A 20,124-nucleotide genomic window follows, 5' to 3' on the forward strand; every position below is an offset into this window, starting at 1 on the left:
GTCATGGTAACGTGGAGCTTTCGTTTAATGGTGGTTACGGTTATTCTTACCATCTTGAAAGCAAATTTGTTACCAGTACTCTTGAGCGGATCGATAAGAATAATTTTGCTATACACCGGGTTTTGATTGTGCACTTACATCATCCTAATGATAAATGCAAATTAGTCAATTGGTGAATCTGTGAAGACGACGTTTCTATTTTTAGAAGCATACTAGATGTACACACCCATTTAATTATCAATGGGTTAATTGCCTATGTGTTTGCATAATTTTTGGGATTGTATAATTGTTGTTTGAAAATGTGAAAGGACTATTTAAAACAGTATTTTGTTATGTATAATTATGTGTATTTCACTGCTCCATGGGCCAATGTGTTTTAATTTCGTTCTGTTAACCAGAACGTAAATCGTGTTTCTAGTGGTATACAAATCTTCTTTTTTTTTAGAAAGGGGGATGAGGCTGTGGATTATGAAATGACCCTTTAAAGAAATATGAAGCGGAAATACATACCACAGGCTCCACCCATCATCCCTACAAAAACCTACACCTTCATACTCACCCCCACTCTACACAGAAGGCACCAACCATTCAACTATAATACATACACAATACATACTAATCATACACCAAGTAATATACCTCCACGATTTATCAACATACAAAAGGATTATTATTAGTTTGTCAAAGCATGTGATACAGTAATGCTGTCACCTTTTGTAATGCTTTACAGACAGTAAAACACTCAACCACACACTATCGTTCATCAACACATTTTATGGTGTTGATTTCATCTTTTATTCAAAAACATTGTCACTATATTGCCCCAACACATAACTATGTGTAGGCCTTTACCAGTTCATTAAACTCAAAGCTTCATAAAATGTTCTGCATATCAAATCAATTGACTCGTTCTGCGAAAAACTCATCAGCTAGAAGAAATGTATCCGAACTGGATCGTTCGTGACTTGCATATACAAGTACCCTTATCATATGCTTTCATCTAGTACAGGATATCCCAATGTTAAAATTAGTCGCGATCGTATGTGGACACATGAGAAAATTGCTAGTGTTCATTTCAACCTAAAAGCCTAATTTTGAGTTGGTTAAAACAGCAGCGAGGCTGGAAACGGAGTTTAGCTTATTGTTGTATTAGTTTCTCTCCAGTGAATTCTTGGCCTGATTATTGTACTTGGATTACACAAAATACAGTTTCAGATATATTGAACTAAATATACAACAACAGGCTAGCAGTAGCTAGCACTCATGAAAATGGGTGGACGTTACTCACATCCGACGAAACCACCCCCACACGCACCAATATTAACATATTAAGCATAATTATTATTGTATGTGATGCTGTATTACAGTATTAATACTGCTTGGTTTTTAGTTTCATGCGTTGAATTTCTAGCATATAGCAATTTCTAAGTACAAGGTCACTTGCTTTGTTTTATTTTGATTTCCTTCCAATAGGTTGAGATGTAATATTACTGCGAAAGGTACACACAACTGAAATTATACAAAGTGCAACACCATCTGACTGCAATTCTTATTACCATTCAGTAACCATTAGAAGTTTGTATTCTAAAGCTGTAATCGATGAGTCCGGTCAAGTTAATTTAAAGGCATTAGCTTCATGTGCTGTATATTACCTGTATTACCTATGATTAATGTTAATACTCAGTTAAAAACATTTTGTACCGTAACGGTTCTCCACATGTTTTGCGCATGTAAATTAGTTTATGAATACCCGTGGAGATAGATTTCATTGTGAAATATGATGGTCCTCTGTTTTAATCATTAGATATAAGCAATAAAGTCATACAAACATTGACATTTCAACGGCATTATTACAAACACAATTTCATTCTCTGGTGTGCTTTCAGTCAATAAACCTTGACTGTTTGTTTTAAACATTATTTTTCAATGCACTTGCGTACACTAAAACACGTTCTGAATAAGGAACGAAAATACAAAATCAATTAAATTTATTTTTACAAGTGTAAAATTGTCGTGCGATGTTCAATTTGTCAATACCTTTTCTTACTATATAGTCATATCGGAACTAAAGTGTTAACTCTGTGGGATTTTATCGATTTAGCACAAGCAAACAATGTTGGGCAGCTGTGCTATTGTATGGTGTGCAGGAAAGCTTCTTACAGACACTATACTCGTGAAATGTCAATAAATGAGTTTCATTTTGAATCGTTTTATGATTTTATAAAAACTAAAGAACGGATAGTCAATATAATTAGTAAACTATACTCGGTCACTCATCATATTTCATCTTATCATGCAATCATTGCACTTAGTAAGTTTCTTTTTATACAGTCATCGTCAACATCACATTATTCCAGACTTTAATCCTCTGCGAATTTTAATACCATGTATACCTCTGTAATTGCAACCATGTATTGCTTAAAGCATCGCAACACTAAACCCAATACCGCTAAAAAGACCGGTTTAAGACGCTTAAGACGGGAGTTTGATTTTACTCCGTTCTTTACCTATATCTTCTGCACTGGTTACTATTTTACTATTTCACCTAATCTGGTTACACGTTGGAAGCTTTAATACCTCAGGGCCGTATAGTGCGTATTACTACTGCTCTGATATCCCATTTGTCACTAATGTGCCGATGAAAATTGAATGTGCTCTAAGCTAAGTCAAAATGAACGTAATTAAAAGGGTTCAAGATGGGTCGACTGATGCTAGGGTTGGCAAAAAACGGGACTAAGAATTCTGGTTGCTTTTTTAACGGAATTAAAATTGATGTAAATCGATATAATGCTAGAGATACATAAAATAACAAATTTTCATCGGAGATGCCGATGCTGGAAAGCATACATTAACATCAAAATTGTGTCAAAGCTTAAAGTAGCTGAAGTTCTTAATTAAAGAAAAACATGAAATTGAAATAAATCGATATCAATTATTATTTCTGTATGATGATTCAGGTAGAAATTCTGCAGAAGTATAAAAGCGATTTGAAAGACATTAAGATTTTAGTAAATGATGTTCTGTATGAAGTTATGCTGGTATTGTTTTTAATTGTGTTTCCTTTGATATCATCTAGTTTGACATTTTGACACAATATACGTTAGGGAACTAATAAGCAGGCTCTATGAGATTGTTATCAAGATGATTTTTAAAAGGTTAGGCACGTCTCCATGCAGAGATAGATGTTCTTGCTGCCGCTGCAAATGTTCATATCAATTTTTCTCCTGATTTTAATCTCCTCCAAGGAAACAAAATGCATATGAATTTGGTGAGATGAGTATAGGAGGGAATTACACGTGTTGTGGTGCGTGTTAATATTTTGTTTATCAAGTGTGTTTGTTTGTATACATGCCTGTATAAATGTGAATGTGTCACGTGTATGTCAAACGTTATAACACTAGTGGTGGTGTATGTATTTCGGAATTTTAAGTCTAGGAATAATTGGTATTAATTCGTTGACTAAATGCTTATTTCTAATAAATAAATGGTAAAAGCAAACATTTTTAGATAAGTCTAACTTAACACGTGTATGTACACCCTTACCATACCGACCATACCCCATGTCAGTTTTGAATATGCTTGATTACTTGTTACCAGGTTTACAATGCCTGTAAATGTATTAATTCATAATAGGGATCATAATGTCGGCGTCTTTATTACTTTCTTGTTGAAATAATTGCAAACACTGCTTACAGATTTTGACTATCTAAGTTGATTAATTTCTTCTCAAATCAGAAAACCTCTAATCTATTTTATTGGAAATGGCACAAGAAAAAAAAGCTTACATACGTGCGTTCCGTTTCTTATTTTAGAACTTAATTACACATTATGGTGACCTAATTTGCCACACGATGTTTGCAAATTGCAAACAAATCCATGTATCCAGCCATAAGCGAAACCTGGCTCCTCAAATTATTCAGGCCCGATAATATTTGAACACGCTTGCCTGTTAACACACCGCTATTTATAATTGCAGTTAGTAAAAATTTGGAAGTGTTTTTAAAATATATTATTTCAAAACGGATTTTTAACATGAATATATATTACAGATATTTTAAACAACTAAATTTGCTACTGTTTTCATCTACTCTTAATGTATACTGCCACATCAATTAATTTACAATATTCGCCGTATTCTAAGGCCTTGAGAAGGTAATAATATCGCTTCTGTTAAATTTTACTTTATGATCATGCGTATTTTGTAAATATAGCATTATACAAATAAAATTGCTTTCTTTTGTACAATGTAAATGACAAAATCTTATTTTGCACACTGTCATTATTTACCAGATTGAATCAAGGACAAACAACTTATCCTGCCCGTTATTGTCATTTAAGAAGACTTTAATATTCCTGGGAGACTCGGAATGACTAGCAACCACGGTTGGGTTAATTGCTGTGAATATCTTATGACCAGGGTTGCAGGAATTCACTATCTTATATTGATCACATACGACGATGATAGAAAATAGAACAGAAAAAAAACACTCTGTGCAAACTAAATTTATCCAGTTACTATAAATAGCTTGTTCTGACGTCAAACGGTAAAGATTATCCTTGCGGCGACTGATGGACAGCGCATGTAGGTAGAGCCCCTGGGGACACGTAGCGGAGAATCGACAGGGTGAAAATCTTAAATTGATGCTTGTACGTATACTTCAAACAAAGCCCCGGACCTGATAGCATCAGTTCAACGATATTATTTCGACGATAGTAAGTGCTTCTAAAACCCCTCTTGTATATAAGCCATTTTTGTCGAACCAATCACTTCCTTGCATTGGTCCATTGATTTCCCAAAATGAAAACGACAATATCCGTTAATAATAGCACACACAGGTACTGACATGAAATATCAAAAGCAATGTAATGCATGGCTATTCTTTGGCATTCCTCTGCATATTTTACTCTTTCTAATTTTTATTTTTGATAAATATTTTAGTCGTTGGATTTTAGTTGTTTTTTATTTTTGTTTACCTATGTAAACCTACTACTGTCAAAACTAATTTCCACATGCAGCATTCAGTAAAACAACCTAATTGAATGTCTTTTATAAAGTAATTTAGAGACCATATTTTAACTACATCCGCATTTGATAAGGTTGCTAATCAAGATCTTGTATAAATTCTAGCGTTGTTGCATTAGCCTCGGTGAAAGAGACATGTGCGTTGAGGCTTTTGAACTTGTGAACTCTAGACGCCGGTGTTTGTGGGCTTTCCTCGGCGCGCCAGCATCTCTCTATATGCGGCTGACCTACAATTGTCACCGATGTACATTAATGATATATTTTTAGGGTGTTTATATAAGCATATGAAGTCCATTAAATGTTTCTCTGAGATTCAGGTGTAGTATTTTAACTGATAAAATCAGTGTTGAATGTTTTAAAGCTATTGTTTTGTGATTTTAATTGCGTAGAAACTTGTATAATTCTATCATGACTATGGATAATACACACAAAGCCAATGCTGAAATTATTCATATTTTAAAGAATGCTTTTGTCTATTCGAAGAAATTCAACCAACATAGCCATGTGGTGTCATATCTATACACTGTAGGCTATATAAATGCATTATAATGTGGATGTCAAATAATGGTCATTTAGATTTAGGCACATCAACTTAATGTCCACAAAGAAAGGGCGAAAAATTGCCGCTGGCAAGCTGATTATTGATTATTACCTAAAGAATGGATGATACAAGTACTTCTGTTTCTACAAAATCATATACAATGGTCATTATTGACTAAAACAATTGATTTTATAATATGAACTCAAGTTCATTCATGAGTTATTAAATTAGCAGGATCAGATGCAATCGTATTTTTAATTAATTAAAAACGGACGTCACCTCTAAATATACATAATTTATAAGCATCAAATTACCTTATTACCAGGATAAATGAACAAAAATAGTATTTCAGTAATCTCAGTATTGAGGGTACAAGAGGTTAGTCATTCAACAGCAACAAAATCCTTACACTGTGAATGTGTCCTTTGTGATATAAAAACGGCAAATAGTTTAAGCTAATAAAAGTCTGGTGTTCAAAGGTTTTATTTATAAGCCGTGTACCAGTCACTAATTAGTGTATAAAGTGTGTCACTTAAGCAATTAAATAGTATATATGGTTTGACGTCTGACATGAGTAGCGGGCGAACTGGGGGCAATGCAAGATGACAAAACGCTATATACATGTTGCCAGACAAGAAAAAATCCTGACAATCTCACAGGCGTAACACATCTCTGGTTGCGTTTGAATTTACCGTATTAAAGCGACATTGGAAGATTATTTATTTGGTTCTTTTTTTTTTTCTCATAAAATGATATAAGGATTATTAGTTTTGAACTTGTCATTATCCGATAATATCCCTTTTCATTTTGAGCATTGGCAAATCTATGGGTTGTGACGCCCAGGGCTAAGGATACATAATGGCGCCCTCTCCAATTCTTGAAACAATTGCGGAGGGGTAGAATCGATGCAGAATTGTATCCCTTTGCCCACTACCCCCACCCCGTCGCTACGCCACTGATTTTGAGCTGATCTAATTAATGAAGCAGTTTTGCAGGGTGTGTTATAGTTTATCAACGTACATCGTGGAAAATCAAAACAATTAAAAAATTGAGGGCGTCTTCTTGCACAAATCTTTCAAAATTGCTTCAGTCATTTTTACGTCATTTTAATTTATCAACTTCAGTTAATTCAATCCAAATTTAGCATCTAGCATCAGCCAATAATGTTTTAGGAATTAATTTGCTTACAGAGAAAGGGTTGTTCCATGGTCGGTGTCTTAGCGTATGAAACCGTTTACATTATCGAAGGAGTTATACATCCAGGGACATGGAAACTGTACCCTGGACATTAGCCAGAATCAATCTCATTTAACGGGTCGACATATACATGCTAGAATCCCGTCCAAGGTTGACCTATTTGATGAGTGTGTCGAAGCAACAGCTTTTGCTCAATTACAGTTTCAAATGTCCATTACGTTGTATTAAGGGTTTAGAATAAATACTGTAGTTAGTGATTATAATGCAAGGATATAACCAGCCTAAGAAATAATTGAATTTTGATAAACGACTACTATTGAAGTAGACAGTGCAAACATTGGCGAGATAATGGTTACTTACCACGCATCCTCACCATTTTTACGTCTCAAAGGCTGTGCTCCCACAATCTCCCCTCGGCTACGCCCTGTAATTCATTCGTCCATGAATTTGTGATTATATAAATATGGCAACATGTTATGATAATCGAAGGGTAGTAAAGCTGTGACTTTGACACTCTGCATTTCACGGTGACACTGATACATTTTGTAATGCATACTTACACTAATATATATATTCCGCAGGACCAACATTAATCTAATCAACGTAACCCAATCTTATTAATGTAATGTAAAATTATCAGTAATATAATCTATCATAGAGCATGAGAACGTTTTTGTAATTTCATCCCACTGTTCATTACTACCTGCGCCCTCACTTATATAGTAGCTGTAGCATTGTATAATCTTTCATCACAAATATGTTAATATAAAAGTAAAATGCGTAAAACGTTAATAAAATGTGTTCTTAAAACATCTTTAAAAAAAAAAAAACAGAAATCATTTATTGAGGTTGAGAATATATAAATTTGATTTTAACATAAACACTTTCCAACCAACCTATATCACTTTCCCGGGTCTGCTTTCTATTTGATTAAATTGGCTTACTATCAAAACATGTAAGCAGAGAGAAATTATAGATCACATACATTCTGTCATCATGTCGCAGGGTTTGTCCGACAACCAACATAAATGTATAAATAGAAGTACCGCGAAGAGTTTGTAAATATAGGAATTGAAATGAAATTGGGATGAAGATAGATGCGAGTGTGTGGTAAACCATTGAGACGTGAAGTCTTCAAATCGTCTATTCCGGTTGAAATACGTACACGCACTATGACCTGTATCTTCCATACAGGGAGTGTGCATTTCAAATGGAGTTAACGGTAATGGGTGACTCCATCTGAAATATAAACCCCCTGTGTGGGAGATTAAGGTAATGTCTTCCATAGGGGATGCATGGATTTCAACTAGAATAACCCATAATATAGCTCTACCTAACATATTATTTCTTTGATGTGCGTACAAACATGCCGTATTATACTGATTTAAAGGGAATATGAAAGGTAACACGTCTCAATTTTATGAATAACGTGACAGACGAAATTCAAGTTCCCTGGTGTTGATAACTTTTAGCCAAATGCCTACATTCGAAACTGATGCATATTGACAGTACTGTTTATATTACTGGTTTTTATGCTCATACATGGCAATAATGCACAAACCAAAATGTGTTTTACTTTTAATGTCACACTTGTATGTGCAGTGGCTTGCAGTGGCTGCATTTCAAATTGAGAGTTCGCTTTCTAGTATTCTAATTTCTAAATGCCTATTTCTTTACGAGTCCATTCGGTCATGATTTGCAACAATGCAACTAGTTCAATTTCTTCAAATAAAACAACTATCAAGAGAGCCATGCTACATGGATCGTGTTTAAATGTAACCACAAGTTGTTGATACTTGTATTAGTGTCTAGCGTATGTTTTCAAATATAGCAACTTAGGCTTTATTCAGAAGACAGGTGCATAATTCCTATTTTGAGTATGTACGTATAATGACGGATTGGTATATATTTCACTACTTTACTCAAGGCTATTATATCACTTTTGGGCCACCCTGTATATCAGTAATATGCGAGTTCATGGTAAATAGAGCATGCCATAGAGCATGGTCACCATATTAAGTTCCACATACCGTAACATAGTAATGTCAAAGATAGATTGTTACTCGCTTCTTGGGTTTAAGAACCTGGAAATTTGGATTTTTATCGACATTTTCAGATATTATACCCCGACATCAATATTTCATACGCCTCGTATTACATAGAGTCAAAGATGTTTCGTTTTTATTATCATAGATTGATAGCATGACATTTTGAAGAGGACGTTTGCCTAGAATATTAAATATTAGAGAAAGGTTGAGCCTTACAAAATGTTTGTGCCTACAAATTACGGAGGTTTGTTAAAATATAATAAGTATTAGAGTCATGTTAGAATTCCTAGACTGAAATAATGACAATATCATGATATATTCTGAACTGAATCTCTCATTATGTATTTCCTATTATTCTTAAGGTTAGCAACTATTTTAAACTGTTGCGATTTGGTAGTTCACGTCATCTTGCGAATGGTAATGAGATTTGCATTGATCATTTCATATATAGCGAGTGTGTAGAAGAATTCACATATCACATATATACTTTTGTAGGTCCTGTAGTTCTTGAGTTATGTTGTAAAGATGCCTGAAACAACATAGCTTTTGTAAAACATACATAACTCATTCACAATAATAAATCAAGCATGTTTCCAAAGTATATGATTTGTAAAATGAACTTTTGCTGTGCAAAACATCAGAGTGGTATTTTTTAATAATATATTGGTTTAGATAATGAAAATCGGGTTTTTTTTGGCTGCTTCGACCAACAATACCTAGTCTACTCTTAAGTTACCTCTTGGTAACTGCCGGTTTAAGTCTGGTTGGGTTGGAGATAGGCATTGATGCTGAAAATAAACTGTTGCATGTGGCTCTAGATGTGCCAATGGATGACCACACAATATAGCCTCTTCAAGTCTTCTGTAAAGTATTTCCATACTTTAAAAAAAGACAAAGCATGGAATGCGGGTTTCTGTTATCTGGAGTACAGTATCCCATATTCGTTTTATCCGACTAGACAGGAAGGAACAGTCTTCATTGTGGAACTTTAATTATCCCATTTTGATCCGAAGATCCCTGGTTCAAATCCTGGATAACCCTGGATGGTCAGTGATTTTATTCACTGGCTGTCATGTATGTATGTGAAGACCTGTGTTAAACACCTTGTTTTATAAATTAATTTCCCACAGAGTTCAACTTTCTTTCTACGAAACTAAAAATAGTTAAACACTAAAAACGAATGTCGGAAACTGATATATCCTTTTATAAAAAATATCAATATATCTTCTTTCCCCTTGCTTTAAAACATTGCTTAAATGAGTTTGCTAAAATTTTTATTGATTCAAACTAATGTGTTTTACTTAAAACCCTCATACAGAGGAGTTAATCAATCGCATCTATATCTATCAAATATCGCTAATGATCGGATCTTTTTGTCGTATCATGGAAATAGTTAACCCCAATTACTTTATTTATTAATTACCTCAGGGAAGGCATTTTGCTAATAAATTAGATTTTTGTTTTCCTTAGAAAGGTTTTAAAAGTTCATCGCCCGCTTGACTTTTCCCGGGAGAATGTCTTAGGTTAATCGCTGCCACAAACCTATATACATTGATTTTGATAATATCAAATATCCTTTGGGTGTAATGTAACGTCTATGTGATATAAATCACAATTCAAATGAGTGTAACGTATAACGCTATGTACAAGAATTGGGTATTTGGAGAATTAAGATGTTCCTTAGAAATTTACTCTGTGCTACGTATTTTATAAACATGGTACCCCACACGTAAAAACACACATTAAACATCCCACCTCCTCAAAAACCACCCACCCTGTAAATTATCCACGTACACCCCAGTATACGGAAACTCAAAACTTTGAGCGGCATTGTCTAAATTTTCAAAACACTTGAAATAAGAGTGTATTAAGCTGATAAGTTATTTTCATAATTTCAATTCATAGTACGATTACACATGACACTCTTGACATGATCCAAAGTGCAAACCCTCATCTTACGGACGTTTCACGCCCTACTAATGGGGAAATGGGTTATGGCCGGTTGTACCCCCCTCCCTGTGGATTTATATTCCAAACTCCCTATACTGCTCTATAGTAGCTACCCAACAAGCACAAAAATGTTCTTAAAACATTTATTATAATGATCATGAATGTTATTTAAACGCTTTTATACCCTTTATATAATCCGACATTTAAACCTTTTCTGTAAAGTGTTGAGTGTTTGCTGGTTATTGGTTATTGGTATCCCCTCACGTCTGTTTGAAGACACTAGGTCTATTCATATAAAACTTGGACGTACATACTGCTGCGGTGCGTGTATAGTAGTTCATGAAATACACCGGTTAGTCAATGTATCAAGCTTTGCACAGGTTGAACTTACAGCTGAATTTAGCCAAAACAACTATTTAAAAATCGACGCAATGATAATATAATGTTTGATTTAATGGGCAATAAGAAGACATATTTTACCATTGATTTTAGAGTTGCTATTCTAGATGGACCCGTCGATCATGGCGATAGTTTTGAGACAGAATATAGGCTACCCCCCAAATGTTGATTTTTTTTTCTCATTTAAACCCATCTCGCTCAGTCAATGTTGCCGATGCCTTATAAGCAGTGAAAGAAGCACAAAGGCGTGGCGAATCAACAATTGACCTCCCAGTCCACGCCGCCAAATGCCAATTGGGCTTTAAAATATTACGTTTAGCCATCGGAGAAACACTTCATTGATAACCCTTCCAATACCTATTGATGTATGTTGCTCCATCAACTCATAAAGAAAACATACTTTCAAACAATATCCAAAACCGGGATCTAAAGTTAAATAATTATACATAGTTATATGAAGCAGTGGTAAACGATCGTATGTTTATACTTAACTGTTATTAATAACTCGATGCTCATACAAGCCAATGCATTAATGCATGAATGGTATACCTATGGACAGAAATAAATTAATTTCGGATTTTAAAGACAAAGAGACATTGAATGCGGCCGCAACAAGCCGGGATATTACAGATGAAATTATATAATAAATAATAACCCCAACAACCTCTGCATTAAACTGCAAGATAGGCTGATAAAAATGCACTTCAACTTCCATTAGGTTACAAAATGCAACATTTTGGGGTAGTCTATATTCTGTCTCAATAAACATCGTAGAACACCATCAAATTGTTCAATCTACTTTTTACTTATCGCCATGATCGACGGCTCCATCTAGACTAGCACCTCTAAAATCATTTGTAATTGCCCATTATATTGCCCATTAAACCAAAAAAAATGATATTATAATTGCGTCGATTTTTATATTCATGTGCGGAAAATATAGTTGTTTTGGCTAAATCCAACTGTAAGTTCAACCTGTGCTAAACTTGATACATTGACTAACCGGTCTATTTCATGGACTATAATACACACACGGCAGCAGTATGTACGTCCAAGCCTGGGTCGCAGAGGTCGAAGATTTTATATGAATAGACCTAGTGTCTTCAAACAGACGGGAAGAGTGATAAACAAGCTACTCTGATACAAATGAACAATCCTGGGGAGCAAACAAATCACAAGGCAAGGTTATTGTCACATTTATCACAGGATTTGGCTATGTTAGTGCCAATTGGAAAGACAACTATACTACATCGCTGAATGATATCGAATAAGATAGAACGCCCTTTGTTACGTTGTAAAAAGAGAGCCGTCTTATTGGTCAAATACCAATCGGTCGTCGCTCATCGACGGAGTAGGGCCTATCAATTCAGCTTATTTTGTTAATTAGCACTTGATGGTGTGATTATAATTCCACGTGATTCACTGCACGTCGTATTTCTATTGGTTAGTTTCACCATGGTTTCACGCCTGTACAAAAAACTAATTTACCTGGTGTTGACACAGTGTACACCCTTTAGGAAGACTAAGGTTAGCAATTGATTTTTCGATTTTTCTATGTCATTTTGTACTATATCTGCCTATTTATATTTATATGTTATTTTAAAGTTGTTAGTTAAGAACGATTTTTTATACCAGGTTGTTTTACGAACACGCAATTTAAGCTTCTATTTCTTGCTTCTCATGTCTAAATACCAATATCTCATCTGGATCTTCATAATTATAGATAATTATTGAACTGACCCTGAAGAAGTAATTATCTTTTTAGCAATTGTGTTAAGCTGGTTCCTTATTTTCAATAATTGTGCAGAAGCTATTATTATTATTCTACGAAATTTAGGAGGAGGACGCAGCAAACACATTTAGTAAAAGAGCAATTACTTGAATTACATCATTAGAAATGAAACCATTGTGGTTCATCGTGAAATAAAGATTGACGTAAGATGACGACAATGTCGAGGCGATGGATGGCTATATCATGACACTCTGTGGTAAATTAACCACACCTCCAGCGTACTTTATGGCAGATTTGGGATCAGAATACCTGGAAAATAAAAGGTAATCAACCACATGGTTGACAAATTATGACGGGTGATTGACCCACTCAGGTTATTCTGCGGTGAGCTCAATAGTTCATCCACGTGTTGAACGCTACCGATGACTTGCTGGCATAAAAAGGTCGGGTCAACGTATTAAAATTGCAGCTTATTAAATATTTTATGTACAAGTAAGTTCAGTTATTACTCTCTATAACTCATTGGTATATCATTTAATAACAAACATGTCGAAGTTTAACGATTTTGAGAACGGAACATTAAACGTACCGAGTTAATGTTCGATGACTATTATTCGTTGAGCGTTAATTAGAGCGACAAGAATGGCAAAAATAGTAAGAGACGGAGAGATAAGAATTCAAGCAGTCAGGCAGATGGACGAATAAACTAAACATGTAGTAGAAGCAAAGAGAAGGCAATAAGTTTCACATCTCATAGCTTTACTAGTGATGAATCCCTATACATACATTTCACCCGATATAGGCAGATTGTAGGGACTAAACAAACCACCATGACATGATGTTATGTAAAAACCCACTATTGTCAATTTCCCCTTCATCGAATGCGATTCCTAATCGTCAAATCCCACGCCTATACTATATGATTAATTTGCCCAATATTATCCACATTGTCAAACTCAAATACACCCACGCCTTTACATGCTTAGAAACAGAATGACACTAACAAACCCAGCGATAGACAGACAGATACAAAAGAAAAATAAATTAGATGGATTAGATGAACAGAAACTAAGATGTTTTAGTGTTCTCCGAATTTCATTTCATAAACGTAACACAAAACCCAATGGTTATACTACGGCTAATTTACGCGATGTACCGGCTAATGTATCAACCTTGTCACTCCCATAATATAAACCCACACCGCCAACGATGCTTTTGATTGATGAATAATGAACCCGGTATGACATTGCTAATTACTTCACCAACTAATTCAAGATGTTTCTCTCAAGGGGCTCAAACAATGAGCTGCAGACAGAAAGACGAGTAGTATGACGTCATAAACAGCATGCAAACAGCTGTTTTGTTGTGTGATTCAATGGCTGTCGCCTTGTTAATGATAACTTGGTTAGGTTCACCGAGAGGCCATAATTACGGGCCTTTTATTTCAATAAAACAACCCGTTGTTTCTTAAGGATTATTAATTAAGTTACGGAAAATTGACGTTACCAGTACGCTACATGGGCGCACAAGAGATACATTCTTTAATTAAGCCCATACATTAATTAAAAACAAGTAGGTCTGTTAATTATTAAATTGTTTCTTAATTATGGATTAATTAAGAAGTCAGCTAATTAGCTCCACACGATGCCTGTTATGATAAATTAAGTTTGATGATGTCATAATTAATAGTAGGTTATCAAATAAAAAGATATAAACCAACTATACAGGTGGAAATTAATCTGTATGTCATGGAAACATTTAAAAACAGAACGTTTATTGTTGTGCCAGACACCCTGGTATTGGTAAGCCTAGACTACTTCCAAACTTGTTATTATTGTGCAACACCCTGGTATTGGTAAGTGTGCACTAGTTTCAAAATTGCTTATTGTTGTGCAGCACCCTGGTATTACCTACACTTTTGTTCAAAAGTGTTATTGTTGTGCACGAGCACCCTGGTACTTGTAAGTGGACACTGTTTTCAAAATTGTTGTTTGTTGTGCACGAGCACCCTGGTATCGATAAGCCTACACTGTTTTCAAAATTGTTCATTTGTTTGTTGCGCCAGAGCACCCTGGTACTGGTAAGCGTACACTGTTTTCAAAATTATTTATTGTTGTGCACGGGCACCACTTTTCGTTAAAGTTGCTTTGAACTCTAGTGTGAACTCAAATAAGTTACAGATCGCATAACAATATGGACATTCGCTCAGTAATACAGTCAGTACGCACGGTGACCCGGATCCTCACCTTAGTCTACAAATCCTTGTAAGTGTTGTTTTGCAACACTCGTTAAAGACCCGCGTAGTTCTCAATTTTGCACCCAATAGTGTTCGATATAATAATTGGGTCACTAAATTTTATTTATTTTATTTTTTTTATCAGTCGGTCTCTACAATTTGCCAAATGTCAAAGTTCATTTCCCCTTTAAAAGCAAATCATTTTACTTCATGGCTATCTTCTGATGACATTTGCTGAAGTAAGTTAGCGACTGCAACATTTACAATGAACCAGAATTATTTGATCAACCTTTTACTTCAAGGCCGCGCTCTGATGATATTACTGAACCAAGTTATATTGACTCTTACACTTATATTTCTTTATCAATGCCTACCATAATCTACTAAACTCCCTATACGTTTACTTAACACCGTCTGAGCTCCCCATTTTCCAAGATACCACTCTTAAACAGATTTGAGTGTTATCGGCAGACACGCTCGCGGCACTTTTCACAGATCTTAAAATGTCTTTGACTTTACCGTTAATACCAATTTTATTGCTTTATATATCATGTAGACATTCTTTAAAACTTCAAACGCAGTTTTCTGTTGATATAAATTAATGATGGGATAGATGATGATGTTAATAATAGCATAATATAATATGAGAATAAAAGCAAGCAATGTTAAGAGACGGAACAGACTTCGAATTGAGATATAGCATCTGCCCCAGCCGGTCGCGGTCTATAACTTAAAGGGTCAACTATTAACCGGCCATTGACCCTTGTAATCATAATATAGATCCATAGGTAATATGAACTCATCGTAGATTGGCACGGTGAATTATTCTTGCACAGTCTCAGCTTTGTTACCGAGCATCAGGCCAATATCATTACTTTGAGAAAGTAGCATTAGGTGTATGGTTGATTTTTCCGAGAACAGACTTAGGAGGTCACCTCATTTGATGTTTCTTGTTATTATATTTCAAAAACCTCAAATTTATACTAGAAATATTAAGAATACATTCCAAGAAAAAACGGGAAAGTAATAAACAGAAACCTTGAATGCTTTAGTACGTATGCCAACAAACGTGAATTGAAGTTTTACTTAAAAAGACAATTTGACCTTTTCAATATTGTCTTCAGCATCAAAAGCTTCAGTAATTGAAAATACATTTGTTTGAACATTAGCCTTAGAATAAGGACTCTAAAATTAGATACGAAAAGCAAATAACATTCGTCATCGTACGTAAATCCAATAGCTCAGATGCGACAAATAGTTATATCTAAAACTAGCCTGATCTGACTGAGTGACAGACTTCAAGGTTTATTTACTCATCTGACACTTTGAGCATACAGTCACTAACATACTCTTTTATTTAACTGCATATAAATACCTTCATCTTTAATTGCAGCATTTCACGATTTTCTTTTTATGTATAGTTTGGTTTCAATATCATAAGCATTACCACAAATGTGATTTTGGATGAAATTGGTTCCTTAGTTTTGTTTGTAAATAATACAAAAATAAGGCAAACCTTTTATAAATGGTGATATAATGCCACGAAAAAAACCCATGTTTTAAAGGCCCGGCCGACCCCGATTTGCATTTTTGGAAGGTTTGCTAAAATCATGACAAATTTTGCTTTATTGATTTTGACTGAAAGTTTTTGAAGAAAAGAATCAGAATATCAGAAAAGCTCTTGGTAATATTTTAGGGTTATTTTAGCCTCCAGAAAAATAGAAATTAAAAAAGAAAGTCTCAAAAGGTCCATCCGCCAGTAAAACAAGGTTTATTTTCGTCGTATTGTAAGAGTTTCGTTGGCAAGATTTTTTTGCAAGACATCACGGTATTGACAAAACGCGTGTCATTTCATGAAATAAAATCACCTAATTTTGTTGAATGTATGAATGGTCTCATTGCATCGGGCATAAGCAATCGATCAAGTATTAAATATTATGATAATAATTTGGAATGGAACAAAATACAGATGAAAATGCGTTCATTTATGCTCAACGTATTGATTTACGTAGCACAATTTCAAACATTAGAATTGTCAAGTACTTTTTTTTCTTTGTATCCTACACGAATTTCCCAGGGAATTGACTTCTTTCGCTGGATACTCTCCTGCTTACTTTCCTATAGTCTACTCCTTATATTCTAGTTATATACTAAGAGATATATGGCAAGCGGACTCTCGGGAAACTGTTTGTCACATTTAACAATTGGTCTATGCTACGGATTGTTTCAAGTCACCGGTATGTGACAGCAAACTGATTTAACCAAGCACCTATTATATATGAGGCGTAAATTGAATTCAGCACGTTGTTTAATGAGAAGATTGCTAGAAAGTACCATTTGGGATTTTGAAGATATGGAATTGGCGTTCTATGTGATTTAAATGATCCCTTATTCTAAGAACACCAAATTTCCCAAACAATTATTCAAATTTAAATTTGTATACATTACAACTATTCAAATCGTTACAAATTTATTTTTATTATAATCTTATAAATCATTTCTGTTATATTTTTGTGCTGACGTTACTAGTCGAGTAAAGAAACGTTTTAATCATGCGGTCTAAATTTTTGGTATCCTTTTAGCTTGATAGAACTTTCCCCTTTACGCCCGGTTTCTATAGACTGAGGATTACTAAGCCACTTGGCGAGAAACTGACCCTAGTGCCCAGCAATTGAATACTTTATCTTTCATTTATTAAAGCCAATATAATTTGCAATGTAAAATAGCCAATGATCCACAAAGCAATACAATTATCATTATTTCAAAGACCCTTGTCTTTTTTAAGTGTTATAAACAAGAGTGACTTTGCTCTTTGCACACCTATTTACATGAGAGTTGCATTCAAATGTTATTGAAGTATTATGTCACACAATTAGTTTGGTGCCGACTTTGCCAATTCATTATAGAAATACCGTATTCTATTAGCTTCTGCTATATGATCAGTAGTTCCAACACATCCATTCCAAGGAAAGGTAATGTTCCCGGGTTAGTATTTCACAGTTTTTGGATTGCATTGGCATAACGTAGTAAATAACAATAATGATTTTAATTTTCTTGTGTTTAAGGGGGAAGGGCAAAGATGTCTGTCACATCGAAAAAGGGCGAGGTTTTTTTTTGTCGAAAGACGAAATTATTTTTTGGCAGACAATTTAACCTCCACCGAACACATATAAAATAGTATAGTGCATAGCCAATAATTCAACGATATACACTCAAATTTATAATGAATGTCCACGGCAAATGTAGCATGCAAAAATCAAACTGGCAACACAGTCCAATACCAGTTCGGCTTGTTGAATCTGAGATGAAGTTTATTAAATTGAATTTACTCCCAGGTTCAGTCGGGACAGATGTTACAGATAATCCCAGAAAATAATAATAAAAAAAAATCTAGTTGCTATGGCAACCATGACGTCAGAATCACATTGTGCATGACTAGCCCGTATATTTTTAGCCACTGGGTATTAATACCTGAAGTATGAATCACCGGCCAGGGTATATGCTGGTCAGCTTTGCACGGAGGTTAAGTCCTTAATGAACCTTATACCTACTACAAGCCATGTGAAATTACACAGGGAATGGAAACAATAACCCCTGCCTCTCTTTAATAATGATTTCCAGAATATAGGTCAGTATAGTTTAGGATTTTCTTTTTTCTTTTCATTTCACGATGATAAGCAATGCAAACATAATCACAATGATATTATGGAAGTGACTGATGGATGTAATTTGTAACCATGCGCTCCACTAAATAATGTCATGCATCATATTTAATCCTTGTCATTAGCTCTCAAATATCAGGTTTAATAAATACGTACCATCCTCAAACTAGGGCCGATATTTGGTTGCTTTATTTGTTCACACCGAGGACACTCACAATTACTGATTTAGATCATTTTATACATCGATATCAGAGAGTTGATATTTTAAGATTATTTTATGTATTTCCATCAAAAATACAATACGACGACGGCTAGTATAATGAAAGGACAAAGAAAAATTCACACTGGGTAAAATAGGCTAGATTTAACTATCCCTGATTTATAAGAAACACTCTTTGGTTAGTAAAGCTGTTTTCACAGACCACGTTATGAGGGGGATTGTTCTATTATAGTAACTCTGCGCGCGTAACTCGTAGCCTTCTGTATTTAAAGAGATGTCTGCCCTTATGAGGGAAATATATACGAATGTTCCTCTCAGCCCACTTAGTAAAGCGACGAATGGCTGTTTAACCCTAATGTCAAAGTCTTAGGTGTAAGGCCTCACATACAATACTTATTTCATGGCATATATACGGTATATGGGTGATTCTCTGAAAAGAGTAACTTTTAAGTCCCGCGACTTTCGGGGCTCATAAAAGTTTTAAAAAGCGGATTTTGTTTTCTTTTTTGGCTTAGTCATGGACTTTTGTATGTATAAAAATAGTTAAGAACATCCAAGTGGGGAAAAATTAATTTCTTGGAGTCAAAAAATTCTTCAATATCTGACGACCCCCCTGAAAACCCCATGTCCCGATGTCACGCACCGAATTTTAGTGATTTTGTAGTATTTTTGTGAGCAAGTGTGGGAAGTGAAAATTCCCACTGACTGGGGTAAATATCATGTCTAAGAAGGTTTAAATGCTTAAAACCACTTCTAAAGTCAATTTTATGGAATAATTCAAAAATTTGTGTCAAAAAATTGCTGTCCCTTGGTTTTGCATCATTGCCGTCACACTGGCATCAAAACGACTGGAGGTGAAGACCAAATATCAGAGGTCAATAATTTGACCCTGTACGCTGCCTTTTACAGACGACGAAAACATCAACCCGGAATAGGTGCACATTGGCACTCTTTTCTTGCCAATTTTGAGGGTATCTTAAAGTATACACGCGCGTACCTTTATTCAACATCATCTCCAAACGTTTCTGATCAATTTGATATAAGTCTTATTGTTGAAATATTCCGGAAAATAATGATGGTTGAATATGTCCCACAAGCTGTTGTGGTGATATGTAG

Source organism: Amphiura filiformis, chromosome 8, assembly GCF_039555335.1.
Source record: "Amphiura filiformis chromosome 8, Afil_fr2py, whole genome shotgun sequence".
Classification (NCBI taxonomy): Eukaryota; Metazoa; Echinodermata; class Ophiuroidea; order Amphilepidida; family Amphiuridae; genus Amphiura; species Amphiura filiformis.